Here is a 22,018-nt window from a genome sequence, read left to right on the forward strand (position 1 = left end):
GTGCCCATCACAAGCGCCCTGCGGCGCGACCGCCCTCGTGGAGTCAGGGGTCAGCGGGTGCCGGTGAAAGTCCATGAGGGGGTCTGCCCCACAGAACATGTGACGGTGCCGTGACCCATGCAGGCGAAAGCCCGGGCTCCATCCAGCAGCCCACAGAAGAGGACCTGGGGCCAGGAGGCCGCAGCCCTGGGCGGCCCGACGGGGGCGGTCGGTCCTGTTACAGGAGCTGTCCGGCCTGAGGTGCCGCCAGGTGACTGACAGAGCTGGGGCCGGGGCAGGTGACTGACAGAGCTGGGGCCGCGGGACAAGCTGGTTAACCAATCAGACAGCAGCCAGGGTTAACCAATCAGGCAGGAACCTGCTACTGGGAGGAAGATGCCAGCTCTGGACTCCAGGGGCTCCCCTCCAGAAAACCCGGGGGCGCCCACCGTGTCAGCAGCCACTCTCAGCAGCCAGGGGGGACGGGAGGATGGCCCCTCGGAGAGCCTGGCTCCGTGCAGGTGTCATCAGTCTCCCAGCAGACACAGCCTGTGTCCTCTGGTCTCCACTCAGGGAACCGTCTCATCTTTCTCATTCCTCAAACCACACGGCTGTTAACGTGTTGTCAGCAACGGAAAGCAATCTGGCAGGAGGGGACTGACCAACCCCGACCACCTGAGCCGTGCTGGGTCCTGCCCTTCAGACACTCACTTTGCTCACAAAGCCCCCGAGGCCTTGGAAGATGGGACTCAAACAGCCTCGGCCCCCACAGCCCCGTTCGCAGCTTTGGACGAGCTGGTGCCTGGTACTCCGGGCCACCGGGCCCCATCGGGGAGGCATCTGCAGGGAGGGCGCCTGGCCTGGCCACTATGGACAGCTGGGAGGTGAGGAAGAAGGACCACTGCCCGGGCACACCTGCAGCTGGGCCTCCGGCTGAGGGCAGGGCACCAGGCCGGGGCAGCAACCACGTACCTACAGCCTGGGGTTCGGAGCTGCTGACTCAGCACGTTCTGCGACATGCCAGCACTTGTGCTGCAGGGCCTGGCATAACCTCCCTGGACCTGGCCACTCTCTCCAGGACCAGCTCCAGGCCTCAGAGAACAGCTGGCTGCTCCCTCATCCACCTGCCAGCAAAGCAGCTGACGTAGGCAAGGCTGCCAGGGCGCAGACGGGAACCGCAGCCGCTCTCCGCCTGGCACCAGGGCAGCACCGACAGACGCGGGAGGCACCGGCACCGGCACCGGCACACGGGAAGGGCTGGACAGGCCACAGGTGAACCCCTGGTTCCATCCCCATCGGCTGAGCACCCTGGACACGTTCCCTAGGCCCCTGAGCCTCCACTCTCTCCCCTGAAACAGGACCGGGATCTCGCACCTCGGGATGGAAGTGAACGGGCCGCTCTGTATCCTTACACGCCCCTTGCAGTGGCCGGAACACACAATGGAAGCCAGCAGCGCCTCGCGCCCACCTGGGACCCTAACTGGGGCTTCTCTGCCGGCCTGGAGAGACCAACCCTTCTCCAGTCCTCCCACCAAACCCACCTTCCTCCGTTCTCAGAGGGCTAATCCAGAGGCCAAGGCGCGGAGCGGGTCCCGCGCCTGCCTCAGCGACTCGGGTGAACGGACCCACGCCTGGGGCGGAGGGCATCTGGCCAGTTAGTGTGGGAGGACAACATGGGCAGCTCAGGCAAAGCGGGCGGGGGAGACGGGAGGCCGGAGGACAGCCAGCACCAGCAGGGCAGCAGCTGAGGAACAGGTGGTGCCCAGTGGCCGCCGGCCGCCACTCAAGTGCCTCTTGGCACGCGGGGCCGTGACCTGCTGCTCCTGCCTCTCGCCCGCCACGCCTTGGAGTGAGCACACACGCTGTTCCCAGCCCTGCAGTTCCATCTGCAACGCCAGCCCGTGTCCCCACCCCTTTCCAATCTGGCCGACTCCACCTGAAGCCGTCACTCCCAGTGCCTGCTCACCCCCGCCCCCCAGCAGTCATGGCTCCTGTGGGTGTCGCCGCCACGCTCTGCACCGAGCCATGCGCTCACTCACTGCACCGTCATCCCTACACCAGCCATCTGTCCTCTGCCCAGCCTGACTCATCGGTGCGTGCCGGGACAGGGACACAGCCTGCCTGCCACCTGGATGTGCTCAGCAGCTCGCAGAAACAAGGACTCAGGAGAACAGGCTCGCACTGCCCCACCTGCTGCAGTGTGCGCCCGGGAAGGCACTCAGGGCTGAGCCTTCGCCTACCGTGGATTCAAGCAGGGCGAGGAGGCTCCCCACCCGCTCCCACGCGGTGGGTGACCTCCGAGCACGGGAGAGCAGGTGCAGAGAGCTCGTTACCGCACAGCCTGAACACACGCTCTGTGCAGAGAACGAAGCCAGGGCAATGGACCGCCTTCTGAGTCTCGGCTGCATCTGCGCGTCCCCAAACGTTAACGACAGTCCAGTCCCAGCGCCGGGGAGGGCTGTGTCCTCGCAGAGCCTCAGTCCCCAGGCTCTAGCTACGGTCCCCGCTGACACCTGCAGCGGCCACGGCAGTGGCACCGCTCTCTAGCTCATTTCTCCGTTAAAGTGCTCCAGCTCCCGAGACAAGCCCAGAGCTGGAGTTCGGGAGGTTAACAGTGAATCACCACCCGGCCGAGTAAACACAACCACCTTGTGTCACAGCTCCTGGCTCCCTTACCGAGCCCCTCGCTCCCTTACCGCTCCCTTACTGGACCCCTCCAGGTCTGTCCTGAGGGTCACCTCGGCCAGTGCAGGATTCACACACACACACACACACACACACACACACACACACACGGAATGGCGGCTAAGAGCCACGCGTGGAGTGTTAAAAGGGGTTTATGTTTTTAAGTTCAACGCCTTTAAAGCTCATCACAAGTGTCTTAGGGGGGAAATTAAAGACAACACACAAAACTCATGCAACACCTAAAATGCCAAGTTCTAGGCATGAGACAGACACTCAGTGCGGCAGGTGCACCCCGGCGCTGAGCTGCCGGCCGCTGCGACGGGCCCCAATCAGCTGAGAAACCGGGTTTCAGAGAGAAGCTTCCTGTGGCCTGCCGCCTGCGCGCCGTGAGCTTGGGGCAGAGGCTGACCGCGGAGCCTTGGGGTCAGCATCCACTGTACAGCACGTTACAGCACACGCACCCCGCTGTCCTAACACCTAGCCCTAACTCTTCCATGCTCAGGGTGCACAGACAGTTCTTCATGGTTTAAAAACATCTCCATGCTAGAGTCTTTCCACGTTATTCTCTCAATCCCCGGGCGCCACAGACACCTCCCACTTCACAGGTGATGGCAAACGGCGAGGGTGCCCAGCCAGCATGGCTCAGTGGATGAGCATCGTCCCATGCACCAGGAGGTCCCAGGTTCGACTCCCGGTCTGGGCACATGCCTGGGTTGCCAGCTTGATACTCAGTAGGGGGCACACAGGAGGCAGCCAATCCATGATTCTCTCTCATAGATGTTTCTATCTCCCTATCCCTTCCTCTCTGAAATCAATAAAAATATATATATTTTTAAAAAGGAAATGCGAGAGCAGGCTCAGCATCTCCTCTCTCTACCACGCGCCTCTGCCCAGCGCCCCTTGCTGCCCGGGGACAAGGAGATGTTCCCACCCACCGCTGTGCTGGGACCTCCACGTTCTCCATCACGGGTGGCCCTGCCTCTACCTGCCACCTCGGACACAGTGGCCTCCAGCGCGCCACCCAACGCAGGTTCCAAGAGACACAGCGCACCGGCCTGCGTGTGCAGCAGTCAGGGGGGAACCCGGGAGGTGCGATTCAGCTGACAGAGGTTCTGGGGGTCCTTGAAGGAAATGCAACACTGGGAAGGCACTCATCCATGTGCGAAAGTAGGGCCTCTCCCGCATCCGGGGCTCGGAGAGTGCACACCATGAGCTGCTCTGAAACAAGATGCAAGGAGGCAGGGCCTGATGCTCCAGATGAGCTCCGTCTCCGGGGACATCTTTGCTGCAAGATGCATGGAGACTCGGGCAGGGCCTGCAGGCGCCAGGGAGTGAATTCCGAAAGCCTGACTCACCGCCTCTGACCTCCCCGAGGCCCGCGGACAGGGCTGCTGCGCCCTCCTACCCCAATCTGCGTCATCCCAGAGAAAACCCATGCCCGTTCCTTTAGGGGACAAGTGCCCAGCCCTCCACGGCAGGACCGTGCAAAAGAGGGAGAAAACATCGCCCCACAAACACGCTGCTCGGGGCTGCTCGGGGCTGCCAAGTGGCAAGGTCACCCCCACACACGGTCCGTCCTCCTCCTCCCAGTGCCCCGGGTGCAGGTGCCCAGCAAGCATTCCGCAGACCCTCACCCAGTACAAATCTTCCCGTATGTTCTCCTAAGGTGGGTGTGGGGGGGGCCTTCAGGAGAACGGGGAGAGGAGGACGCTGAGGACTGCAGTACAGTGAGGCACTATCTCCTGACCAGCAGAGATGCAGAGCCGAGTGGGGCGGTGGGGACAAAAACCAGGAAAATACAGAGTTTTCTAAATCTAAAGAGATTCGAAAGATCGTCTTTTAAAGAGGCTGAGTTAGCCATGTACAGTGTACCGCCGAGGGGGCGGGGACACAGCCCACCACAGAGGCCGCGGCAGCTGTGCAGGTGGGGCTGTGCCGGGACCTTAACCGCCTGCCCGCTCCTGGGTATCAGGCCCCACGGGCCCCCGGAGAAACCCAAGGGGGCGTTCCCAGGGGCCGCGTGGGAACCCCTGAGGGACGTTAGTAACACCCCAGACCGCACCGCCCGACCCGCCCGACCCGCCCTGGGCAGGGGAGGCTTCGCGGCCGCGGCTGCTCCTCCGTGGTCTCAGGCGGGACAGCCACCTGCCTCCCCTCAGGAACTCTCAGGGCACGCTCTGCCTCACCGCTGGGACCCCAACGTGGAGGGGGACGGAGTGGGACCCTAACTCCCCTTTCCCAGAGAGCAGGGAGCGCTGACCGCGAGCCCGTCGCACCGAGGATGGAGCTGTAGAAGGGAGCTCGGGAATGGACTGCGGTCCCGTCGCTGGGCACAGGCCGCTCCGGAAGCCGCGTGTGCACTCAGAGCCGAGCGCGCAAGTGCGGCGCCAGCAGGAGGCACAGAGGGTGCAGCGGGCGAGGCGCTCGAGCAGCTGTGCCAAAGCCCACACCTGGCCCCGCGGCCCCCAAAGACTTCCCACTGTTCACTGGGGAACAGCGGGGACGAGCGAGAAGGAAGCTGTCCACCGAATGCGCGCCGGCGGGGGGCCTTCCGGAGGGAGGCGGGCAGGGCCTCGCCTGGGTGGGGTGCCTTCCCCAGAAAGCCCCTGCCTGCCTACGCGGGCGGGCGGGCGGGCAGGGAGCACACACTGAATCCAGCCGGCAGGCGTCATACTTTCAGAAATGGAAATGTTTGGCGTGTTTTGTTTATTGTTCATGAAGACAGAAACGTATCATAAATACGCCTGACAGGGGAAGGGTCGGACTAGGGGAATGTCGTTTTCCTTTTACTTTGCAAACACAGGTGGGCATGAAGGTCACGGGGTGACCTGCTGGGCGCTGAGCTGCTCCCCACACCCGAATTCTCCCACCTCCTCCCCCCCTCAATGTCTGACTGCCCAGGAGGCCCCGTGGCCCACGCTCTGCAGAGGCAGCCGAGGCCTCCTTCCCAGGAAGGGCATCAGCCTGAGGGGCCGGGCCGGGCTGCCAGCACCGAGCCCACGGAGACCTGCAGACCAGCCACTTCTCCTCCCAAGTCCCAGTCCACCTACAGCCCCATGTTTCTCCCAGAACATTAGCTTCTACCATTTCTTTTTTTTTGTACCAACTCTTTAGAAGATTCGAGAACGGCTGTACGAATGCGAGGAGCAAAATGCGCGGGTCACAAAATAAATCTAAATAGAATCAACCACGTGACACTCTCGAACGTCACTCATAACGAAAGGCAGATCAGCAAACCCCCTCGTTCTCTTCCACTCAGAACAGCAGCTAAAACGTGAGCAGGTTACACGTCAGAACTAAACCGCTACCTGCTGCTTGAACCGAGCCCCGATGTGCGTGTATGAGGAGCGAGAGGAAGGGGGGGAGTCTGTTAAGACCTAACCATTTACAATGGCGGTCCATAAAGAAAGCGTGACCCTGCAGGGGGCCATCAGGAAATAGTGTGAATGCGTGCTTTTAAAACACGAATCGCCCCAGCCAGTTTGGCTTGGTGGATGGAGTGTCAGCCTGCAGACTGTAGGGTCCCGGGTTCGATTCCGGTCAAGGGCACGTACCTCGGTTGCAGCTCCTCCCCGGCCCAGGCCCTGGTCAGGGCTCAGGCAGGAGGAAACCAATCGATGTGTTTCTCTCACATCAATGTTTCTCTCTGTCTTTCCCTCTCTCTTCCACTCTCTAAAAATCAATGGATAATACTCTCGGGTGAGGATTAAGATAATAATAATAATAATACACACACACACACATGTACATACACACACACACACATATAAAACACGAATAAAGGAGAAACAATGACACCAGTGCACTAGGGAGTGGCAGCGCTGAGACGGTAGTTTGCCTTTTTTTTACACGATTTTAACTTTCACCAGAGTTCAAGGGCACATGCGCACAAGCAGCAGTGCTTGGAAGTCAGAATGGCCAGTTAGAGGGTGCGGGCGGCTCCAGGCTACAAGACAGCAGGCTCCGCTGGGGACGAGCAGGCTGGACCCTGCGGTCCCACCACCGTGTTCACTTCCTCTGAACAGGTGCCCTGCACCAGGCTGAGCCGACACCCATGGGGGGAGTGGGGAGGGTGAGCACCACGTGCCCTAATGAGAAGTGCACAGAGCCCCGGAGCTGTGTTCACACCCACCACTTTCCAATCCCTAAGGCCGTGGTTGGCAAACTGCGGCTCGCGAGCCACATTCGGCTCTTTGGCCCCTTGAGTGTGGCTCTTCCACAAAAGATCACGGCCTGGGCGAGTCTATTGTGAAGAAGTGGCGTTAGAAGAAGTTTAAGTTTAAAAATTTGGCTCTCAAAAGAAATGTCAATCGTTGTCCTGTTGGTATTTGGCTCTGTTGACTGATGAGTTTGCCGACCACTGCGCTAGGGCAAGGCGCCTCAGGTCCCCGTGGCCGAGCGTGGTCACATGCGGTCAGGAAGGGCTCCTCGCTGTCCTCAAGCTCCCTGTGCTGACGGTCACTCTCCCAGCAAAACGTGGCCCCTGGGCCCTGCCTCACAGGGACCCCTCTGCTCCCACTGGCAGGGCAGAAGGACAGACAGACCGAACCACCTCCCAAATGTTATTCTAAAAAAATACAGTTTTCCGGCTATCTTTTTCTCGTCAGCACAGTTACAAGAACTAGGGAAAGCTCAGTCAAAGCCAGGATGCTCAAAACTGCAAATAGGGCAAATCCTCAGCATCCAGCAGCATCAACTTTCCCTCCCGGCATGGCGTCTACAGTGAGAACGGAGCGCAGGCGGGGGCAGCCTGGCAGGAGCACGGCCGGGAGCCTGCGGGCGGGGCGGAAACACTCCCCAGATCGCAAGGAAGCCGACATTTATTTCGCTCCCGTACAACCCCCTCACAGCGTGTTCTCCGTGCACGGCTGAGATAACGTCTCGTCTCCCCACGGAGTCCTGGAGGGAGAAAACCGTTCCCCGAGAGGGAACACTTATGTAAAAAGGAGGACACCTGTGCCTGGCGGATAGCTGTCATTGAAAGACCTTTATGAGGAAACCAAGCATAAGGCACCGAGGAAGGGCGCTGAAACAGGGTTTCATTTTCACGTTTCACCGCGTAGTTCAGGTTCATTCCACACACCAGGTGCCCGGGGGGCAGGGGGCGAGGCCGCTGTGCTGGGCGCCGGGAGGCAGGGGCGCCTGCCCGCGAGGTTCCGCGGAGACTCGGGAGCGCCCGGGGGTTCCGGACTCTGGGGCCAGGCCGCATGGGCCAATTCCAGCCCAGCCCTTGGCGCTCACGGCTCCTGAGACAGTCACTTAGGCCTCTGCTCCTTCCTCACCTGGAAACCGAGGACGGTTAGTGTTACCGCTCGGGGCCCTCAGAAGGATGAGCGGAGCGAATACACACTTAGAACAGCAGTCCGTGCTCAGAGAGCAGTAGCTAGTGCTATTAACAGAAGTACCTTGAAAAGAAACAGAGGAAGCACACACACAGACACATTCGGAGAGGATGACACGATGCAGGAAAGTGGCACAGTGACAGCAGCCCTCCAGCGGCATCACATCCACATCAGTGTCTCACAAGAGAACATCTACTTTTGATGAAGAAAAAGAAAGTGTTGCCCTGGCCCATTTGGCTCAGTGGATAGAGCACCGACCCTCAGACTGAAGGGTCCCAGGTTCCATTCCGGTCAAGGGCATGTGCCTTGGTTGCAGGCTCAATCCCCGGCCCAGTCGGGGCAGGTGCAGAGGGGCAACCAATCCACGTGTCTCTCCAACATCACACCAATGTTTCTCTCTGTCTCTCCCCCTCTCTCCCACTCTCTAAAAATCAATGGAAAAATATCCCCAGGTGAAGATTAAAAAAAAGAAGAAGGGGGGGGGGAAGAGCAGGGGAATGTGATAAAAGTTCTTCCTAATAAATTAAAAACTCATGCTACCCCTAAAAGACCCCTGAGCCAACAACTTCTTGACCCTCAAACACCCGCCTAAGAGCTCAACAGAAAAAGCATTGGTTTGGCCCGGCCGGCGTGGCTCAGTGGTTGAGTGTCAACCTATGAACCAGGAGGTCACAGTTCGATTCCCAGTCAGGGCACTTGCCCAGGTTGTGGGCTCGATCCCCAGTGGGGGCGTGCAGGAGGCAGCCGATCCATGATTCTCTCTCATCATGGATGTTTCTGTCTCTCCCCCTCTCCCTTCTTCTCTGAAATCAATAAAAATATATTTTTTAAAGGAAGAAAGAAAAGCATGGTGTGGTTGTAAGCACGGGGTTTAAGCTGACTTGTCCACAAGCGAGTCGTGTTTAAATTCACAAGGCTGAGGGCTGAAGTTTTCTGTACTCGCCCCGTTCCAGAACAGGAGTGCACAGCCCCTGCCGCCCCCGCCGGGTGTCCTGGCACCTTCCACTCCCACGTGCACTCCCGCCACTGCACGGCGACCGGAGTCTACGGGTCACGCAGACAGCAACTGCCGCGAAGCTCAGCAGCACATCAACCCAGAACCATGTCAGAGTGACTTTTCGGATCAAATTCTGGTGGCAGCATGAAAACAAAAATGACTCAGAAGAAGCCCTATGAACTCAGCCCCACACTCACAGCAACAACCTCGTTACAGTCACTCAAGTACTCTGAGCACCTGGGATGTTCTAGGCACAGTGAGCGCAGAGGTCAGACCCGGGGCCACTGGGAAGACAAGTCAGCGGGCAGAGGGAGGGACGCAGCACGGAACCTCGCCAGGCGAGGTGGAGGGACAGACTAGAGGGGAGGGGCAAGTCAAGCAGAAGCAGGGACAGATCCAGAGGTGCGGAGGCCTGGAGATGAGCTCTGAGACGGAGAAGGCTGGGCGAGGCCCTCGGGAGGGACTGGGTGGGAGGCCAGGCTGAGGCTGCGGCCACTAAGGAATTTCAGGGGAGGGGCAGGGGCAGGGGCGGCAGCCATGTGGAGGATGCTGCGAGGGAGGGCCCCTGTGAGGGAGGTCTGGCTGGCAAAATTGGCCCCTGCAGAGTAGGGAAGGCAGGAAGCAGTAGATGCAGGGGTGGGATGGGGGTGGAGTGGGGGGGGGGGAGCAATTTCAAGAGAAATTCAGAGAGAAGTGAGGGGACCCCGAGTGGGTGTGGAGGCTGCAGGGAGGCTGGAGAGGGGCAGGCTCAGGACAGGCCGTGCAGCAGGTGCGTGGTTGGGGCTGGGGAGGTCAGGTATGAGCGTCTAGTTCTGAATAACCCGAGCTCCATCCAGAAGGCCAGGGGGCGATGCCCAGGAGACAGCCGGGCAAGTGGGAGAGGAACCCAGAACCGAGTCACGGCAGGAAATAACCTGGAGCCGGTGTCACACGGGGGACAATGTGCAGGGAGAGCCGGGGATCGAGCGAGACCGGTGAGGGAGAGGAAGCCAGGGGTGGTGCCGTCGGGAAAGCCGCCCCCAGAGATGGTCATGGTCAACGTCACAAAACAGGTCAGGGGACGGGGTTATTGGTGACTTCACCAAAGCCACACCACAGCCTTGAGCTCTTTCCAAGTCCTCCTGCCCTCCGACGGCGCGGCCCGCACCACCCACACCTGTCACACCTCCAACCGGCAGCTGAGGTCCTGTCTAAGCAGGAGGCTAGCGATGCGGATGGAGCGGCCTCCCAGGACCCTGGACCCTGGACCCTGCCGTCAGAGGTCACCGGAGGGGATGCTGCGGGAGAACGGCCACACTTAGTTCAGTTTAGCAGACGTTCGCTAAACCCCTTCCCGTGGCCGGGCTCTGCAGGCCCGGGGCTCCCGCGGAGCAGCCCGGCCGTGAGCTGAGGGGCGGGATCTCTGCAGGAGATCCATGAATACTAGCATTTACTGGCGACAGAATGGATGGGGGCCGTGGCCTTGCTCCCAGGCCGGGGTGGCGGCTTCTGGAGCTCTGGGTCACGGGCGCAGGGCCTCGTGGCCGCGGCAGCCTGGGTCCTCTTCTCAGGGCGTCTCCTGGCCACGTCCTCCCAGGCCAGGGCTCAAGCCTGCACCTCCTTCCAGAAGCTTTGCTGACGGCCTCCCTGCCTCCAGCGCGGACTCATCCCAAGAGCAGGTTTCTGGCAAAAAGAATGGCCGGGTCCCCAGGAGATGCCCTCACCCTTAGCCAATCTCCTCACCAAACTGGACTTGGAGAAATTCTGGAGACAACCAACATGCCATGCACGGAAACGCGCCTCAGAAACCCGCCGAGACCAAGGCCAGGCCCACCAACCTGAGAGCCGCGGGCGGGCGGACGGACGGACGGGCGCCTGGGTCTAGCAAGCAAGCCTCCCGTAAATCTCCCGAGGCCGTCAAGGCGTCGCTGCTTCCGTGGCAGAGTACCGCATCCCTTTTGCCAGCACAGAAGGCGCTTTAGGTGGCAGCACCGCAGACCTTGACGCTGTTTTACCGCAGAAACGGCAGTCGGACACCGGTAACCACAGCCCGTGCCGGGGGACCAGGGCCGCTCACCACCCCGTGTTCTGGGATGAAGCACTGGAAGGGCCTGTGTCCTGTGAGTCACCGATTCAGTAAGGAGAAGGCCGGTTCCCGCAGCCACACTGAGCGCAGGACCGGAGCCCCCGTCTCACGTCCGCAGTTCTGCTCAGCACGATCGGCTCCTCCAGTCCCGGATCCGAGCAGCAGACGCGCAGACTGAGGCAAGTGCGGGGAAGCGGCAGTTTTCCTCTGAGGATGACGGGTCCCCCTCCCCTAAGACAGGGAAGAGCCTCGCTCTGGTTAGAAGATCAACTCTCCTCCCATTCCCTGAGCAGATCAGTTCCCGGCAACAAGCATCTACTCCACCCACAGAGGTAGCACCGCAGCAAGAATGTGAAGCCAGATCTTAACCTTTTGCACTCGGATGTCGAGTGTGACTCGACATGGTTAGCATTAGAGTAAAGGAATCAAGAAAAAAGCAAGCGAGTGCAAAGGGTTAAGGTTTCTCTCCAGTGGGATTTTTGTTTTATTAGTTTAAAGTACTGTTTATTGATTTTTAGAGCGAGAGAGAAACATCGTGTGAGAGTGATACATGGATCGGCGGCCTCCTGCTCGCCCCCCACTGGGGATCAAGCCCACAACCCGGGCACTTGGCCTGACTGGAAATCGAAGGGGACGCTGCCCAACCAACTGAGCCACACGGGCTGGGCGGCTTTTTTTTCAATGCACCATTAAACAGGCTCCTGATCCGCCTGGTATTACACCTACGCGACCTCTGTGGCTGGCACGGTGCCAGCAGCCCTACCAGGTCAAGAGACCCCAAGACGAGGTCCCAGCCAGAACCAAAGCAACAGGTACAAGCGGCGAGAACTGGAAAAGGTCACAGAGCAAAGCAGCAATGCATCCTGGAGAGACTCCAGGAGTGAGAGACGGCCCTCGCTCCGTGGCTAACCAGCGGACACTTACAGAGAGGACACACTGCCCTAACCGGTTTGGCTCAGTGGATAGAGCATCGGCCTGCGGACTGAAGGGTCCCAGGTTCGATTCCGGTCAAGGGCATGTACCTTGTTTGCGGGCACATCCCCAGTAGGTGGTGTGTAGGAGGCAGCTGATCGATGTTTCTCTCTCATTGATGTTTCTAACTCTCTATCCCTCTCCCTTCCTCTCTGTAAAAAAAATCAATAAAATATATTTAAAAAAAAAAAAACAAAGAGGACACACTGCTCAGACAGGTGCTAGCCTCCGCCAACAGCGAGGACCCGGCCCGTGCCGAGCTCAGCCTGGAGAGGGGACAGACCAAACTAGCAGGCCCACAGGCAGGGAGTTCTACCGCGATCTGCTCCTGTGGCCACCACACAGCAGACACACGCTCAGGGTCACGGCCCCGAGAAGCCCGCTGGCACCCAGGGGACGTGCACGCAGGCCGGCGGCAGGGTGCCAGTCGGTCAGACCCCACCAGATGACAAAGGCACCCGCACCGAGCAGGAGGAACCGAGGACTCACGAAGTACGTGGTGTGTGCGAGCCGTACTGAGAACGTACAGGCTACTCCCGGCCAGCTGCAGAATTATGAAGTGTCAGGGCTGAGAGGACCCCCTTCTAGAGACGACTGAACAGATACCCAGCCAGAAACTGGCACAGTGAGGCTGGAGCCCAGGTGCCTAAGCCAGTGGCCGCACAGAGGGGGACTGAAACACAGCGCTGACGCTACAACGTGAGGGACAGGGACTAACACGCCCTTCACAACGTTTCCAGTTTCCCGTTTTCAGCAAAATTAAAGGAGCCAGGGGCAAGCTGGCTACTCCACAAAATACATCCGGTCCCGCCTGGCCGGTGTGGCTCAACGGTTGAGGGTCCGTTGGCCCAGGCACCAAGAGGTCTCTGGTACGATTGACAGTCAGGGCACATGCCCGGGTTGCGGCTCGATCCCCAGTGGGGGCGTGCAGGAGGCAGCCGATGGATTATGTATCAATGATGTTTCTCTCTCATTGTTGTTTCTATCTCTATTCCTTTCTCTTCCTCTCTTTGTAAAATCAGTAATAAAAACGTATAAAAACACAACGTGATCTGGGTGAGGCCGTGACCCTGGGTCCGGATGAGACTGGGTCCCGGGCCCGGGTGAGGCCGCGCGCCCCTGGGTCCGGGAGAGGCTGGAGCCCGGGGCCCAGGTGAGGCCGCGCGCCCCTGGGTCCGGGAGAGGCTGGAGCCCGGGACCGAGTGAGGCCGCACGCCCCTGGGTCCGGGTGAGGCTGGATCCCGGGACCGAGTGAGGCCGCGCGCACCGGGGTCCGGGTGAGGCCGCGCCCCGGGGCCCGGGTGATGCTGGGTCCCAGGTCTGGGTGAGGTCGCGCCCCTGGGTCCGGGCGATACCAAACCAGAGGGAGTCGGACCTGCATTACCACCATTTGTCCACTATCCAGAGCTGAAAAGTCAGTGCTGACATGTACACATAAGGAACTGGTGTACATTGAAATTGGGTCTCAAAAGAACTGTTGGTCCAGAAAGAAACTCACTACAGACTGATTCATTTGCCTCTCAGCATAACTATTATTGCTCGTCTCACATTCGGTTCTTATAAGTATATTTCTAGTAACACATGATCTCACTCATTTAGGGGAAATGATGAACAACATAGACTGATGAACAAGAACAGACCCAGAAACAAGGAGGCATCGATCGGACTGTCGGGCCTCAGAGGGAGGGGAGGGAGGGTGGGGGTAGGGGGGAGAGATCAACCAGAGGACTTGTGTGCATGCATACGAGCCTAACCAATGGTTAAGGACAACAGGGGGGTGGGGGCATGCGTGGGGAGGGGTGTGGGATAGGAATGGGGGGATGAGGACAAATATGTGACACCTTAATCAATAAATATATAAATAAATAAAAATTTAAATTTAAAAAAGAAAAACACAACGTGAAAGGTGAAACGGAGCGACTGATGCGACAGAAGGCCGTCCACTGCCCTCTGCCTGTTGGTTTCTCTCGACACAAACCAACGACCTTAGTCCACCTCTTACGTTTAATGACTTATCAGAATGCACCTAGCTTTGGCTAATTTATGCTAAAACCACAGTGATGTATTCAAAAGAGGTGAACACTGAAGAGGCTCAAGAGAACAGGAAACCAACCACCCCAGTGCACAGACTCTGCACAAGGCAGGCAGGCTGATCCCGAGGACTGTCAGCATCCAAGTGAGTGAAACCAACACTGTGGGGGACGTGACCTTGAAATAGGGTATCCAGGCGAAAAAAAGAAAAATGAACTTTTCTGATTCAAGTGAGAGCTTATTCATCAATGTTTAAACGGGTGACAATGAGTGAAATTATTACAGTGCTTAGAGCCTACCAGGTCCATTGAAAAGAATGGAAGTTATTATTATAAAATGTTAATGTTTGCAATATATCAAAAATCACGTAGTTTGCAACTCTTTACTCAGGATGAAAAAAATTGATGTCAAAATATGCGACAGAAACAAGAAAAATAAAATAAAAATAAAAAGAGAACAAAAATGTGCGTTAAGATAAAGCGTTTTTCCAACCAAAACTTTCTTTGCATCTTATGGTTACAAACTTGTTTGAAGACCACAGTCCAGAATCACGGTGGCACGCTAGCACCCAGCCTACCACAAGCGCTGCGTCCTGAGAGACCACCGACCTGACCCTCCGCTGCGGGCGGGGCACCTAGCGCCACCCGCAGACCCTGGGCTGCCAGGTGGGCAGGCGCACACAGAACGACCGCCACGCCCGACAAAGCCGCCCTTCAGCCCAGGGCAGGAAACAGCCAAAGGCAGACAGCTAGCGGACGCACGGATGAAAGCCATCAGCACAGCCCTGCTTCACCCCCACAGAATTCCTACGCTTCCACCACGGACATACCAGGCAAAGTTCTTATAAAAGCCCCACAGTGCCCTGGCGGGTGTTGCTCAGTGGTTGAGTCTCGACCCATAAACCAGGAGATCATGGTTCAATTCTTGGTCAGGACACATGCCCGGGTTCTCGGCTCGATCCCCAGTGGGAGGCGTGCAGGAGGATCGATGATTCTCTCGTTAATGATGTTTCTCTCCCTCCCTCTCTGGTCCTCTCTGAAATCAATAAAAACATTAAAAAAAAGAAAAAAAGCCCTTCAGTAACATGCCACAAGTCACCCGAAGGGCGGGTGACGGCTCTTCCGCCACGAATCCTGTGAAGTCGGTGCGGCAGCAAGAGGGGGTGTGGCCCCCGTCCTGCAGGCTGTGGTGGAGGGGCCGCCGTCACCCTGAGAGGACGAAGGTCCTCAGGAAGCGCGAGGTCACAGAGTCTTGACACTTTTCCTGCGGCTTCCTGGGGAGCAGCATGTGAAAACAAATGCTTTAAAACAAACAGAAACGATCCTATAGGAAGGTCCTTTCTAACCGCCGGTGTCAGCGCAATCACCATTCGGAATTCTCGAAGCCCGTGCAGAACCCAGCGGCTGCTTCCAGGGCCCGAGCCCCGTGCTGCTAGGACTCCGCACGCTGTTCGGCTAACCGTGCGGAACAGTCTGCTGACGGCACCTTCCGGCTGTGAGTGCGTGGGCTCTCTCTGGGGAGCGGTCACGTCAGACGGACTCCTCCTGCGCGTGCACTGAATGCTGCCTGGGACTTTTTAGCAACACCCGACACTGTTAACACCTTGATTCTGTCTGAGAAAATGCTGTCTTTTCCTTTTTATTTTCATGGACACTTTGCCGCTACTTGTTCATTTGGAAATATTTTACTTTGAAAAATAAAGTTCTGACTTGCTGTTGTATGTAGGATTGAAAGAAAATATGTATCAAAATTACTTTTTAATCCTCACCTGAGATTATGTTTTTATTGATTTTAGAGAGAGAGGAAGGGGGAGGGAGAGAGACAGACAGACAGACAGACAGACACAACCAGGGATCGAACTGGCAACCTAGATCGTGCCCTGACCGGGCGGGAATCAAACCCACAAACCTTTTGGTGTACAGGACAACACTCCAACCCAGTCGCCGGGGCAGGGCTACACGTATTAAAATTAAATGATCAATCTCTCCACTACAAAGATACTTGAAAATGTTGCCACTGTTAAGCAACTTTGTTGCCAAACACTATGCTGCGCAATAAAACTCGCAAACAGAAACTTACATGCCAAATGAGGGTTTAGTGGGTTTTGAATACATTACGTAAAAAACTACAAATGAAGCACCTTAATTTACAAAAACAATTGATGGACAACAGGGAAGATGAACATTTTCTGGCTCATTTTTGACAAAAGCCACTGCCATCCTTGGGGGTGGCCCCATCGTGGGGTGTAGCCCTGCAAACGATGAGCTTCTTGTCCTTGGATCTGTTCAGAGGATAACTTTTCCAAACATGATGGTCATTAAATCAAGAGTCAAAAGACTAACATAGAACCAAACCTTCAGCCTTGCATTATCCCCAAGGCGATTATCACCAATATCATCCAAGGTCCATAAACCCCGTGTATAAAACAAGATTTTTAAAAATAAAACGTTCTTACCAAAAATAAAAAATATATAAAATGTGTTTTAGTCACAAATAAAAAATAATTTTGTAAGAATCGAAGGGCTGCCCCGGCCGGTGTGGCCACTGGTTGGGAGGTTGTCTGTTCAATTCCCGGTCAAAGGCACAGGCCCGGGTTGCAGGCTCGATCCCAGGAGGGGCGTGCAGGAGGCAGCCAATCGATGTTGCACTCTCACATAGATGTTTCTCTCCCTCTCCTTTCCTCTCTGTCTTAAAAAAATAAATAAATCAATAAACTATTAGCAAAAATACACCCTCCAACCTATTTTACTGATCGAAAAAACTGAGACCCGCCCTGGCTGGGTAGCTCAGTTGGTTAGTGCATCGTCCCGATTCGCTAAGGTCATGGGCACATAACAAGAAGCGACCAATGCATGCATAAATAAATGGAACAGCAAATCGATGTCTCAAAATCAATAACTAAAAAAAAAATTTTTTTTAATTAAGACTCATCATGAACAACATAAACTGATGAACAAAAATAGAACCAGAGGTAGCGGAGATCCGGACCCCGGCAGGAGCCAGGATGGCGGCTGAGCGTAAGACTAAGTTGTCCAAGAATTTGCTGTGCATGACGTTCATGCAAAGGGGACATGACTCAGAAACCAAGAAACAACTAGAAGAGGAAGAAAAGAAAATCATTAGTGAAGACACTGGTATTTGGATTTACCAGAGCTTAACGAGAAAGAGTTTCATAACAGAAGAGCGGAGTTTCTCGTTACGTGCGGATCTTCTCTATGGAAGAATGTCGCTCAGAGGACTTAATCCTGAGGCTGAGAAATTAATGTTTCAGATGAATGCTAAGAACAAAGCAGAAGTTGAAGATGAAACAGTGGAGCCTGATGTGTCAGGTGAAGAAATGGCTAGAAGACAGGAGACCTTGGTGGGGACAATGGGGGAAAAGTTTGCCAAGAAAAGAAACCATGCCAATTATGAAGATGAAAATGGAGACATAAAACCAATTAAAGCAAAGATGTTCTTAAAGCCCCAAGATTAAAATGTATGCCTTAAGATATGGCTCAGAGATGCCTTAAGAGAGTTAACATATTTTGGAATTCATTCCGATGGTTTCTCTATAGTTATCAATATTGTAATGTTTATTTGTAAAGAAATGTATAATTTTAGAAACATGCTGTTTTTGAAACAGATGTATGATGGATGTTATACATCCTATGGTATTCATCAAGAGTGGATTTTCAGCCCTTGATCTTCAAATGTACAAAGGCAATGTTTGCTTCCCAAAAATTTTTTTACTCCAGATTTTGTTTTAAATATATATTTTCAATTGCTGACCTTAAACTGACACATAACTTAATAATAGTGTTTAGGCCTAGCTGGTTTGGCTCAGTGGATAGAGCATCTGCCTGCGGACTAAAGGGTCCCCAGGTTCGATTCCGGCCAAAGGCACATGCCTGGGTTGCGGGCTCAGTCCCCAATAGGGGGTGTGCAGGAGGCAGCTGATCAATGATTCTCTCTCATCATTGATGTTTCTATCTCTCTCTCTCCCTCTCCTGTCTTCTCTAAAATCAATAAAATATATTTTTTTTAAAAAACAGTAGTGTTTAAATTGTTCTTAGGTTTGCATTTTACTTAAAATTATTAACAATGTTGTCATTTCATACATTTTGGAATCAAATGTCGTGAGAATTTATTCTTTGTAAATTCATCAAGAACAAACATGCCTCTCTGGCCTAAAATATTTGCATGCAACCAAGTCAGTTTGTGGAATTAAGCGGTTTTGTTTAAAGCTTTTAATTAATAAGAAAAAAAATAATGTTCTGTAATAAACATGTTTTCATAAAAAAAAAAAAATAGAACCAGAGACACAGAAGCATCAAACAGACTGTCCAACCTCTGAGGGAAGGCAGGGTGAGGGGGAAGAGAACCAGCAGAGCACGTGTATGCGTGCACATGAGTATGACCAATGGAGTAGGGGGGTGAGGGCATGTGCTGGGGGGTGGGAGCGGCCAGAGAAGTCAAGGGGGGGGGGGGGTGGGAAGGAGACTCATGTAATACTTTAAACAATAAAGAATTTAAATTAAAAAAAAAAAAAACTAAGACTCATCTCTAAAAGGCCTTGGCGATCGTGAGCAGTCCCAACAGCACCGCCTCAGAGCCCATTGGCAAAAAGGCCATCAGCAGTGAAATCCCCAATAATCTGACTCCATCCCAGGATCTCATAAAAGCCCAATTACACCAGGTGCCGACATCGGGCCGAAGCAAACACTGGGCCCTGAGTGGAGCCAGGCGAGCTCAGCGAGGGTGGGAAACCGAGGGTGGGAAACCGCAGGGAGACCCGCTGGGTGGGGCCAGCACAGCAGGAAAGGCTGGTGGTCCTCAGCCCACCGGCTCCGTCAGCCGCTGATGCAGCGAACCAGGCCATTCCAGGCCCAGCAAACAGCCTGTGGAAGACCCTTGGGCCGGGGGACTGTGTGGCGTGCCCGGCAGGGGGTGTGGCTGGCAGAGCCCGGGGACCGGGGAGAGTGGCAGGGCCGCAGCAAACCTGGGCTTGATGGCCTGGGCAATGGTGGGCACGGTGCCAGCTGAGGGAACAGAAGGCCCGGCCCACTCCTGGTCCTGGGAGCCCCTGGTAGGAGGGTGTGCGCTGAGTGGTCTGGCCAGATGGGTGGCAGCCGAGTCCCAGGAACAGGGCTGTGGGAGCCGCGGCCGCACATCTGGAGCAGGCTGTCCCAGAGCAGATGCCTCCCAAGCAGATCCCCCAAGGCAGATGCTGACTCCCGGGGAAGCTGAGCTGACAGCCCACAGCTCAGAGGGGACAGACAGGGGGACTGCACTGTCCCCCTCTGATCTGCATTACTCACCGCCAGACCAACCTCCCTGAAAACACCTCTGAGGCCTGGTCGCTGCTTGCGGAGAAAGCTCAGTGAAGGAAAAATCGTGATTCTACTCCAAGTTCTATCACTCAGTAGCTAAGCGACCTCAAGTCAAACATTCTCTGAGCCTTATCTTCCAATGTCACCCATCAACAGCCACGACACCCGGTTGTATAGGAAGAGACAGGCAAACGCCTGCGTAACACACCGGCTCGATGGTGAATGTGGCTCGAACACGGGCTGAGCCCTCCCCTCTTCTTTCCTTCCGTCCCGCTTCCCCTGGACACACAGAACACGGCATCCACACGAGCACCCCTTCAGCAAGGACCCGAACTTCAGTGATGAGAGAATCGTTGATGGGCTGCCACCTGGCATATGCCTTTGACTGGAATTGAACCTGGGATCCTTCAGTCCACAGGCTGATGCTCTATCCACTGAGCCAAACTAGCTAGGGCAGTGGTCAGCAAACTCATTAGTCAACAGAGCCAAATATCAACAGTACTACGATTGAAAATTTCTTATGAGAGCCAAATTTTTTAAACTTAAACTTCTTCTAACGCCACTTCTTCAAAATAGACTCGCCCAGGCCGTGGTATTTTGTGGAAGAGCCACGCTCAAGGGGCCAAAGAGCCACATGTGGCTCGCGAGCCGCAGTTTGTCGATCACGGAGCTAGGGCGACACTCAGAACTTTCTGCCACAGTTTGGCAAGTCCCTTTAGTAAAAGGCAAAATGGGGAAAATCTATGGAAGCATTAGACAAAAGATGGTTCTGTGAAGGAAACAGATAACCAAGTTCCCCAGAGGAAGTGTTCACAGCGCTGAGGCCTGAAAGGTTTTGGAGCCCTTCCGAAGAGGGGTCCATGCGCCAGAGCTGGAGGCAGCTCCCACAGGCCTGTGGCCGCTGGGCGCGGGGAGGCGAGATGGGAAAATAAAGTCTGGGACCACATTTGGGGGCCAGGGGATAAGCGCTGTGCTGGTTTGCTCTGTAGTCCAGGCCAAGGGGAGTCTAAAGGTTTCCAGGAAGCCTGGTGACAGCCAGACCTGAGCCCAGGAAGACCCTCGGGGGGCCACGCTGGCCAGACCGTGAAGTCACCAGGGCAACGGCAGCAAAGATGAACAGGAGAGCCCTAGCAGGTTTGGCTCAGTGGATAGAGCGTCGGCCTGTGGACTGAAGGGTCCCGGGTTCGATTCAGGTCAAGGGCACATGCCCAGGTTGCAGACTTGATCCCCAGTAGGGGGCATGCAGGAGGCAGCCAATCCATGATTCTCTCTCTCTCATCATTGATGTTTCTATCTCCCTCTCCCTCTCTGAAATCAATAAAAATATATATTTTTTTAAATGAACAGGAGAGGAGATACAGGCAAAGAAATCTGATTTAAACTCTTTTTTATTTATTTGTTTCCCTTCCAATGTTACTTCTTGCTCTCTCTCCAGACCTCTCCCTCAGGGAGAGGGACAAGAATCTGATTTTTCACATGGATCAGACTTTCTCAACCCTCAATTTTAACGTGCGATTCCCACAGTGATGGGCCACGTCAGCCTAGCAAAGCTTCCTCGAAAGTTCTACTTCTTTATTTACAGAGCAAACTAGGAAGTGTGATCTGTGGAGCGGCACTCAGTATTTTTGCCTTCTCCAAACCAAAACAATGTAGTCTGAGATAAAACACTCGTGCCCAGGGCGGCCACAATACTGAGGCACATTAAGAGCCCCAGAGAGATGGCCAGGGAGTTGGTTTTCCTCTGGGGGGAGGAGGGAGAGCAGTTGCATTTCCACATTTCCACTTCCAGCCCAGCCAACCTCGGAAACCAGCCTGCAGCCTCTCCAAAAGCCGAGCCAATTCTTCTTAAACAAGATGGGGCAGCAGCAGCGGGCGCCCTGGCTGGGCCACCACATCCAGACCTGAGCACTTGTTTCCATCTCCAAGTGATCAACCAAGTGCTGGGCTCCAGAGGCTCTGAGCGCCTTCCACCTCTCAAGGTGACATTTAAAAATACATTTTTATTGATTTTAGCGAGGAAGGGAGAGGGACAGAAACATCAATGATGAGAATCACTGGCTGCCTCCTGCACACCCCCTACTGGGGATCGAGCCTGCAACCCGGGCACGTGTCCTGACTGGGAATCATACTGTGACCTCTTGGTTCATAGGTCGATGCTCAATCCCTGAGCCACATTTTTAAACACTGATTTTAGAGAAAGGAAGGGAGAGGGAAAAACACACACACACTTCGATTTTTTGTTCCACTCATTTATGCGTTCATTGGTCGATTCTTGTATGTGCCCTGACCAGGGATCAAACCCACAACCTTGGCCTATCGGGCACCGTGCTCTAACCAACTGATCTACCCAGCCAGGGCTCAAGTTGTCATTTCTTTTTTAATATTTTTATTGATTTCAGAGAGGAAGGGAGAGGGAGAGAGAAATAGAAACATCAATGTTGAGAATCATTGATCGACTGCCTCCTGCACGCCCCCTACTGGGGATTGAGCCTGCAACCCGGGCACGTGTCCTTGACTGGATTCGAACCCAGGACCCTTCAGTACACAGGCCAACACTCTATCCACTGAGCAAAACCTGCTAGGGCTCAAGTTGTCATTTCTGATGATGCTCTTAGGCCCTCTGTCTTCTCCCAAA

General features: G+C 55.3%; 1 protein-coding gene and 1 pseudogene across 1 annotated transcript in view; one reads left to right on the top strand and one right to left on the bottom strand.

Annotated features, from left to right (window-relative positions):
• The window catches only part of UCK2 (uridine-cytidine kinase 2), a 57,353-nt gene that overhangs the window by 32,971 nt on the left and 2,364 nt on the right, over positions 1-22,018 (bottom strand). The gene's annotated exons all lie outside the window — the stretch shown is intronic.
• On the top strand, positions 17,053-17,598 carry LOC103296504 (M-phase phosphoprotein 6-like; annotated as a pseudogene).

Source organism: Eptesicus fuscus, chromosome 22, assembly GCF_027574615.1.
Source record: "Eptesicus fuscus isolate TK198812 chromosome 22, DD_ASM_mEF_20220401, whole genome shotgun sequence".
NCBI lineage: Eukaryota > Metazoa > Chordata > Mammalia > Chiroptera > Vespertilionidae > Eptesicus > Eptesicus fuscus.